General features: G+C 46.3%; 1 long non-coding RNA gene across 1 annotated transcript; it reads left to right on the top strand.

Moving 5' to 3' along the window:
* The first annotated feature begins 211 nt into the window (after positions 1-211).
* LOC110017726 lies at positions 212-609 on the top strand. The gene is made up of 2 exons (XR_002293225.1): positions 212-324; positions 403-609. It is a non-coding gene; the product is annotated as an uncharacterized LOC110017726 (long non-coding RNA).
* Positions 610-9,770: the final 9,161 nt, after the last annotated feature.

Genomic DNA, 9,770 nt, shown 5'->3' on the forward strand with positions numbered 1-9,770 from the left:
TTCCTGTCACATTAAAAAGATTTTAAATTGGTAATCCTCAATTCCTCCTGCGCACATATTTATGGTATTTTTCGCACTATAATTTTTTCTTTAAACGACAGTGTGCCTGTCAAAGCATTTTTGAGAGACCTCTCAAACCTCTCATTTTGCCACATGGTGCTCTGGCAAAATGCCACTGACATGGTGCCTCTGTCAGACTCCTCCCCCCTTCCTCCTCTGCTCCATTCCTGACGGTGACCAGCTGACTTCACTCATCTCATCAAGCCACTTCTACTTAAGGAGATCCACTGCCTCTCTTCTACGCCAGTTCGTTGTTCCTCAACGGTGCTTAGTCTGGTCAAATCTAGTATCATGTTCCATGTTAATCTGCCTCTCGATAATCTTGCTACGCCTCACTTACAGGATTACACATCCACGGGTGCTCACCTGGTCACCGAAGTTTTCCCTGGTTCCACGTCCCGCCGTCCGCAACTGCCTTGCTGTTCTGGAAACGTCCTGCCGAAACCCTCCGGCCACGCCGCACCTTCAAGCCAAGGACTCTAGCTCATTCCTCCATATTTCGAACTTTCAAGCTATATTCCTTACCAATTATAAAATACCTCTCTCTTACCTCTCGCCTCCTCGGTTTTCTTCCGGGTTCCAGCATCTGGGTCCATCAAGTTAAGACATACCATGACAGAACGAACTGGCCCGACGCCCGACCCAGCTGATCCGGAAGGACTCCGCTTCGCCATATCGCAGCAAGGAATGATTCTTAGTCATGAAGCGGATGCTCTCGCCCAGATGTCCTCGGCTCAACAGGACCTTCTTCATCGCCTAGACGGTATTACACAAACCTTTTTGGAACTAACCGAAAAAGTCTCTACTCCCGCAGCGCTTACTCAGCCGCCGTCTTCCGGCAACACTCCTACTTCCGCCACGTCATCAGAAAACTTCCGCCTCCAACCGGAACCCTTCTACGGGGATGTCAAAGCCTGCGGCGGATTTTTACTACAGTGTAATCTCATTTTTCAACAAGCACCAAGGTATTACCAAACTGACCATAGCAAAATCACCCTGATAGTCACTGCATTACGGAATAAAGCTCTCCAGTGGGCTCAAGCATTTCTGGCCAGCCATCCCATCACTCACCTGCCTTTTGACCGTTTTATTGAGGAGTTCCGTCTTGTGTTTGATCAACCTCGTAAACAGGAGGAAGCTATCCGACGGTTGCTTAGCCTCCAACAACGCAACCGCTTGGTTTGTGATCATGTCGTTGATTTTAGGATCCTGGCAGTGGAGGCAGGCTGGCCCGACACTGCACTCAAAGGGATCTTTTACCAATCACTGAACGAAACTATAAAAGACCATCTTTGCTCACAGCCTGAAACAAATAGTTTCGAAGAACTCGTCTCTGCAGCCCTCCGGTCTGACATTCGGCTCAGAGCCCGTCGAAATGAAAGAAATCAACAGAACTGTAAGCAAACTTACAACACACCCATCCATACCCCTATGGGGAATGTTTCCTCTCGTTCTAGTCCCGAACCTTGTGTAAACGTCACTGAGGAACCCATGCAAGTGGGTCATTCCAAGTTGACAGCAGAAGAGAGACAAAAACGCAAGTACGAGGGTTTATGTTTTTATTGTGGACATTCAAATCACATGGTCTCGCAGTGCCCGCTCCGTAAACCTCTGAGTACCCCATTAGGCGACAGGTCACAGGGGAAGGACTCTTTTAACACTAAAGAAAACGTCTTTCTGTTTGTGCCTGTCAAAATATCCCATAATGGGCTAGTTCATGATTGCAGGGCCCTCATTGACTCTGGCGCTGAGCACAGTCTAATTGACCAGCACCTTGTCAAACAATTTTCTTTGCCCACTGAACCACTTAGCAATCCTATTACTGCGGCCGGGTTGGGCGGCAAACATCTTTCCCGTATCACTCACCGAACTAAACCCATTTTAGCTCTTACTTCCGGTAACCATCGTGAATACATAAGATTTTTTGTTACCCAATCGCCACAAACTCCTATCATTCTGGGGTTTTCATGGTTACATCTGCACAACCCCCACATCGATTGGTCTACCCTCCGCATTACTAACTGGAGCACTTACTGTATGGCCAATTGTTTACACTCTGCTATTCCGCCGACTACCACCACCTCCTCTGGCGAGATAAATAATGTCGACCTGTCCAAAGTCCCCTCTTGCTATCATGATCTCAAGCCCGTGTTTTGTAAAGCTAAAGCTAGCGCGTTACCTCCCCACAGGCCGTATGATTGCTCCATTGAGCTCCTTAGTGGTGCCACCCTCCCTAAGGGAAGACTGTTTAACCTGTCCGGTCCTAAAAAAACAGCCATGGAGCAATATATTCAAGAAGCCCTCTCCTCTGGTCACATCCGCCCCTCGTCTTCTCCTGCCGGTGCAGGGTTTTTCTTTGTTGAAAAAAAAGGACAAGTCTCTGCGGCCCTGCATCGACTATCGAGAACTTAACCAAATCACGGTCAAGGATAAATACTCCCTTCCCTTAATTAACTCCGTTTTTGACTCTGTCCGGGAGGCTCGTATCTTCACTAAACTAGACCTCCGCAATGCTTACCACCTGGTCCGCATCAGAGAAGGCGACGAGTGGAAAACTGCCTTTAAAACACCGCTAGGCCATTATGAGTACCTCGTCATGCCGTTCGGCCTCACCAATGCCCCTGCGGTATTCCAAAGACTGGTAAATGACGTTTTACGTGATTTTCTCAACCGCTTTGTCTTTGTCTACCTAGACGATATCCTCATTTACTCCACCAACCCTACCGAACACGAACATCATGTCCGCCTCGTCCTGGAAAGACTGCTTGAAAATCAACTGTATGTTAAGTCCGAAAAATGTGAATTTCATGTACCTACTGTCACCTTTCTGGGATACATTATTGAGGCCGGTAGCATTAGGCCGGACCCATCCAAAATCGAGGCCGTCGCCAAATGGGAGATTCCCGAGACACGCAAAAAACTGCAACAATTTTTGGGTTTCGCTAACTTTTACAGACGCTTTATTCGAAACTACAGTAGCATTGCTTCACCCCTCACCCAACTCACATCTGTCAATAAGCCCTATGTTTGGAGTCCTGCCGCTGACAAAGCTTTCGCCAAGCTCAAGGAACTTTTCGTCTCAGCTCCCATCCTAATTCAACCCGACGTTAAGAAACAATTCATTGTCGAAGTTGACGCATCAGATTCTGGGGTAGGGGCAGTCCTCTCCCAACGTGAGGATCACTACGGCAAACTCAAGCCTTGTGCATTTTACTCCCGAAAGCTATCTCCCGCTGAGCAAAATTATGATGTCGGAAATCGTGAACTTTTGGCAATTAAACTGGCATTAGAAGAATGGCGTCATTGGCTGGAGGGGGCAGAATTACCGTTTATCGTCTGGACGGACCATAAGAACCTGGCATACCTTCGATCCGCTAAACGACTCAACTCCCGTCAGGCCCGTTGGTGTCTGTTTTTTGACCGGTTCAACTTTACAATCACCTACCGTCCAGGCAGTCGTAACATCAAACCGGACGCTCTCTCCAGGAAGTATAGCTCCATCGAAACCACTACTGACTCTCCCATTATTCCCACCAGCTGTTTTGTGGGTAACCTCACCTGGGATATTGAAACAAAGGTCCAGCAGGCCCAAGGTGAGAAACCTGATCATGTAACTTGCCCCCCTGGAACTCTCTTTGTACCCTGTTCTCTTAGATCCGACGTACTCACATGGGGACATGCTTCTCGCATTGCCTGCCATGGAGGGGTTCACAGAACCTTTAACCTCCTCAAGAAACGTTTTTTCTGGCCCTCCATGATGAAGGATGTTCGCGAGTATGTGGCTGCCTGCACAACCTGCGCTCGTTCCAAGACCTCAAACTCCCCGCCTGCTGGTCATCTGCTACCTCTCCACACTCCCAGCCGACCCTGGTCCCACATCGCCGTGGACTTCGTAACTGGACTACCACCGTCTCAAGGCAATACCGTCATCTTTACCGTTATTGATCGCTTCTCTAAGGCTGTTCAATTTATTCCCCTTCCTCAGCTACCCACCGCCTCCGAAACAGCTGACATCCTTGTCAACCAAGTATTCCGCCATCACGGCATCCCCACCTACATCGTCTCTGACCGGGGTCCCCAGTTCACGTCCCACGTTTGGAAATCATTCTGCTCCGCCCTCGGAGCCTCTGTAAGCCTCACTTCTGGATACCACCCACAGTCCAATGGGCAGGCTGAGAGGGCCAACCAGGAGCTGGAGGCGGCTCTTAGGTGTCTGGTCGCCCAGAACAGTGCTGACTGGTCCAAGTTCCTGATATGGGTGGAGTATGCCCACAATACGCACCCTTCTTCGGCTACGGGTATGTCCCCCTTCAAAGCCTCCTTAGGGTACTCACCACCTCTGTTTCCATCACAGGAACTCGATCTGGCAGTGCCCTCGGTTCAACTACACCTCCAGCGGTGCCAAAGTATTTGGCACCAGGCCAGGGCAGCTCTCCTCCGCACCAAGGAGAGCAACTGCCAGATCGCCAATCGTCACAGGGTGGTGGGGCCCAACTACCAACCTGGCCAGAAGGTATGGCTGTCATCTCAGAACATTCCCATCCAGGCTACATCCCGTAAGTTGGCACCTCGCTATATTGGTCCCTATGTCATAGACCGTGTCATCAACCCCTCTTGTGTCCGATTACGCCTCCCAGCAGCACTCAAGGTCCACCCTTCTTTTCACATTTCCCAAATTAAACCTGTTCATGAAAGCCCTTTGTGCCCGCCGTCCACTTCCCCGCCGCCCGCCCGTATCATCGACGGCGCTCCTGCCTTCACGGTTAGTCGGGTGTTGGATGTTCGGCGCCGTGGCCGTGGCTGGCAGTTCCTGGTGGACTGGGAGGGTTATGGTCCAGAGGAACGCTCGTGGGTCTCCCGTTCCCTCATCCTGGACCATACCCTCATTGATGACTTCTACCGTGCCCACCCGGATCGGCGTCCTGGACCGCCAGGTGGCGGTCGTTGAGGGGGGGGTACTGACATGGTGCCTCTGTCAGACTCCTCCCCCCTTCCTCCTCTGCTCCATTCCTGACGGTGACCAGCTGACTTCACTCATCTCATCAAGCCACTTCTACTTAAGGAGATCCACTGCCTCTCTTCTACGCCAGTTCGTTGTTCCTCAACGGTGCTTAGTCTGGTCAAATCTAGTATCATGTTCCATGTTAATCTGCCTCTCGATAATCTTGCTACGCCTCACTTACAGGATTACACATCCACGGGTGCTCACCTGGTCACCGAAGTTTTCCCTGGTTCCACGTCCCGCCGTCCGCAACTGCCTTGCTGTTCTGGAAACGTCCTGCCGAAACCCTCCGGCCACGCCGCACCTTCAAGCCAAGGACTCTAGCTCATTCCTCCATATTTCGAACTTTCAAGCTATATTCCTTACCAATTATAAAATACCTCTCTCTTACCTCTCGCCTCCTCGGTTTTCTTCCGGGTTCCAGCATCTGGGTCCATCAAGTTAAGACATACCATGACAGCCACTCTGTTTCTGTTGTAAACAATGTTGGGGGTAAATACGCTACCACGGCAAATGTGTAGTGGTGTCAGAAGGCGTTACTAAGAAGGTTGGGAGTTAGCGTTGTCACAGTAAAATTTGTTAAACACGACATCAATCTGTTTTTTTTTACGTTTTTTTGAAACAATGTTGGTAGTTACAGATATCGGGAATATGCCAAAGCTTCTTATGTGCCTAACGTGTAGCGTGTTACAAACAAGTTCAAGAGATATTTTGAACACAGTGAATAAGGTCTGAGTGATTGACGGACTTATCTCTGACTCTATTGTCTCACGTAACGCACCGTATAGTTTGGTGCACCTTTTATTTAACATGGGTTCAAAAGTTGACCATTCATTGGCGGTGCCTGCTGTGTATTTCGGTGCGCACCACAGTGCAGAAATCTTAAAAATCAACTTCTTATGAAAATATCAAACCTGCTGGCGAATATTTGGGATTGAAAACAAGGTGCTGGATTACCCATTACATATTTTCTGCAAGGAAAATGATTTTCCTGATGAAGGTGGATACTTGACCTTGCATGTGTTTTTCATTGGGTTGTTTCCTCTCGCCGCTCTTTCACCTCCTCCCCCATCATCCCTGGAGCAAAGTCTGGCCCTGTGCAGCGCCACTTCAAGTGACCCTCCACAGTGCACCATCGGCCCAGTTTTGTGTGTGTGCGTGCATGAATTTTCGTCTTCAAAGTCAAATGCTTCATTGTTCAGGGAATTAATGATAATCCTTTGTAGTGCTGCTGTGCTGCTTAATCCCCTCCAGCTGCTTTTTACCTTTTACCTCCAGAACAACTTGCGTCTCCCTATCCCGCCTTCAGATCCAGATGCAAAGAAGATGGACAGCACAGGCGCAGAGGGAGAGGGATGGGGGTCAGCTGAAGCCAGTTGGACGGAGCAGAAACTATGAAAGGCTTCTTCAAATCGGCAGCAGCTCAGCATGTCTCGGCACAGCAGTCAAGCTCTCCTGGTCGCTGCATGCATGTCCACAATCATCCAGCTCAAGTTAAACAGTTCTTTTTACTTATTTTGACCTTCCTTCCTTCCTCTTCTCAACTGTTTGCCACAGTTTTTGGATGGATAGCTCCTTGGCCAAGCTGTTGGTCAAATCAGATTATTTTAGAGTGCGAGGAAAGAAGAGATCAACCTTGCACTGAGTGATCCCATCTCTCACTCAAAGGCAGGAATTCCAAACAGACTACTCCCTGCGTCCACTTGCCTTACAGCAAGTGTGACTGTATGTCTGACAAGCTTCAACAAGGGGCCATTTTGGATTCTGCAGGGACCTGCGCATAGCCACTCTTCAACAACCACATTGGACACGCTCCAACCATAACACTAATGCCCAAAAAATTGTATGTCACGCAGAAACTAACACACATACTCAAAAAAATATTCAAGTACGGTAATTATTTCCATACTTATTTTCTTTTCTTTCAAATTCCTTCATAAGCTTTCATTGAACAATGTAAAAGCTCACCGAGCGGGTTATATAAAAGCCATTTCTTGTGATGCATGTAAATTCTTTTCAAAAGTGTGGTGGGCATCTGTTGTGTGTCAGACATCAGGTGATACAGAGAGCACTTCTAAAGACACACTTAAACTCAAGCAGTTTGATGTGGAGGGGATTTCTCTACTACTGACCCATTCAATGTACACATTTTTTAATGTATCAAATAAAACTATTGGCAAAAGCACCACTCTGTCTGTCAACTGATACAAAGTCTGAGCTTTTCGGCATAAAGCCTATTTTTCAATTTATCCACCCCCATTTAATTAACTTGGACTCCAGCTGGTTCGTACCACAGAGCGGTTCAATAAAATCTTTTCCAAATTTTAGAGGAAAACGTTGCCACATACATAACTGAGCACTCAGACTGCAGTAAACTCAGCAAGTGGCTTTGTGTTAGTCTCAGTATAAAAAAAAAAGCAGAAAAAAATAAGGGAACATGGATTGCATTCACTTCTGGTGCACACCAGGCAAGGAGAGTGAGCCCATACATAACAAACATGCTGAGCCCCTTCAGTTGTTAGTGTGCACAATAAAACCCTACTAATACTGGCCAAATCCTTTTGGCAGTAAATATGTGAGGTGTTTCGTTTATAGCCCGTGCAGAGCTGGATCTAATCTCCTTTAAATGAAAAAAGCTCAGATTGGCGGAATGCACCTGTAAATTTAGATGACTTCAAAGCCTCTTGAAGAGCTGCATCCTCAAAGCCACCTTGAAAGGAACAGAAAATAAAAATGAATGAAAGTAATAGGCATTTGAAAAAATGTATAAAGGGAAGAAGAATTTTGACCATGTGAAACTGATCGATTGCTCTTATCTTGCTAAAGGTTTTTTTTTTCTGATTTCATCCTCCAGGTATGTTTGTTTTTCTAGTTTGTTGATTTCATTTTTTCCCTATGGGTAGCTACTGTGTTTCACCTCTGAAATACTTAACAGGATCCAGGCCTGCTCAGTTAGGCTTTCCCAAAGGGACACGCACACCTCCAAATGGTCTTATGAGGCTAGTTAGGACATAAGTGAGCTGTTGAACTTCCTCCATGTTGCTACCGAGTTGGGTGTTCTTCATTTTCTGATCTCCCTCCCTGCAAACACACACTCCCTGCCCTGTTCCACACATAAAGTGGTAATGCTCACAACATTATTGTGACCCTGTATATAATCACCTCTGTCCCCGGGGTGCAGTGGACTGTGGTCTGTTGGTCACGCTCTAGCTTAGAAATGTCATCCACTAGACTGCCATCTTTCATCACTATCTCCACAGCAACAGCACCTTAAGTCGCCGTGACAATGAATTCCACCTGGGTATGTGACACTCGCTGCCTGCACCGCGCTTCACATTCAATCACACGAGCCTCTGCTCTGCATAACTACATTTTGTGTGCTGCGCATTCCACCCCCTGCCTCTTTCCTTCTCTCAATCACCTCCATTCTTGCAACAGAGCGATTACTGGGGTTGCTCACACCTTGCAGGGGTTCTTCATAAATGAAGTACCTCAATTAATCTGACAAGAGACCCCAAAGTGAAAAAGAACTGATGCAACTTCTACCGAAGTGCTGCAGTGAATGTCTTTATTGCAGAACTGTTAACACAAATGGTGATAAAGAACAGTGCAAGATCAGGTTCATTCTCCCTATCCACAGATATTCACAACCAATTCAAATCAGAACAGAATTCACAATTAATTTGTCTCCACCTCTGGCACAACGCAGGTCAAAAATAAGTGCATAATGCATTTTGTGACCATGGTGTCCCGTTTCATTTACATGTATTTACAGTTGATAAGAATAGAAAGGAAAAGTGAGACCGCGAGGGCTTTGATGCCACATGGAATGCTGAGGTATGGTCAACCTGTCAAAACCACTAGTCATTAATCAATGTAAATTCATTTTTTACTAATGAAGCGTTTGGGTAATTACATTGAAGTGTTTCTGCCTAAACAGGCGAATGCATTTCTGCTTTGCCTTGATGTTGAGGAGTAAATGGAGCCCACACAGGGGTAACAGCAAAGTCATTGCATTGTGTTGGTGCTCTGCTGCCCTCATGTGGTTGCTGGGCGGTGTCTCATTTCCTCTGCCGCCTTTACCGTAATTAATTTGGGACAACAGCAACTCTACCCATATTCATTTCTTTGTTTGGTGTTTTTTTTTAAACTTTTGGTGTTTTTTTTTTAACTTTTATCGAAAGGCAAATCAACAAACTTTGCACCAACCTGTATTCACTCATATTCTGTTCCTCATACATTTAAGTTTGAATATGCATAGTGTGTCTTCTTAATGTGTCTCACTGTCTCTTTGTGTCCACAAAGCCTTGTTTTCACACTTAAAATTCACTTCAATCCATTGATTAGCGTAGTGGGCCAATAATACTTAGACTGATTATCACAGCTTAATATGAGAATCTATCAAGGTCAGATTTTGATTACATTTACATTTTTGTTTTTAAAGTTTCAGTACATTTAATTCATTTAACAAACTTTCCAAAAAAAAACAGTGAGGTTCTGAAAACAGTTTTTGTCAAACCTTTGAATGAAACTAAATAAAGGTGAAACTTACATAAAGAAAATTGTTCATGCTTGCACTGAAGTAAAGCAGTTTTCCACAGAAGTGTTACAAAAAATGCTATTTAAGAAAAGTCTGTCCATAGATTTTATGATCCGCTCTTCTGTTTGTGGCAAATTAAACAAAAAGAAAAAAGCCAATGATATGGAT

Source organism: Oryzias latipes, chromosome 1 (genome assembly GCF_002234675.1).
Source record: "Oryzias latipes chromosome 1, ASM223467v1".
Taxonomy (NCBI): domain Eukaryota; kingdom Metazoa; phylum Chordata; class Actinopteri; order Beloniformes; family Adrianichthyidae; genus Oryzias; species Oryzias latipes.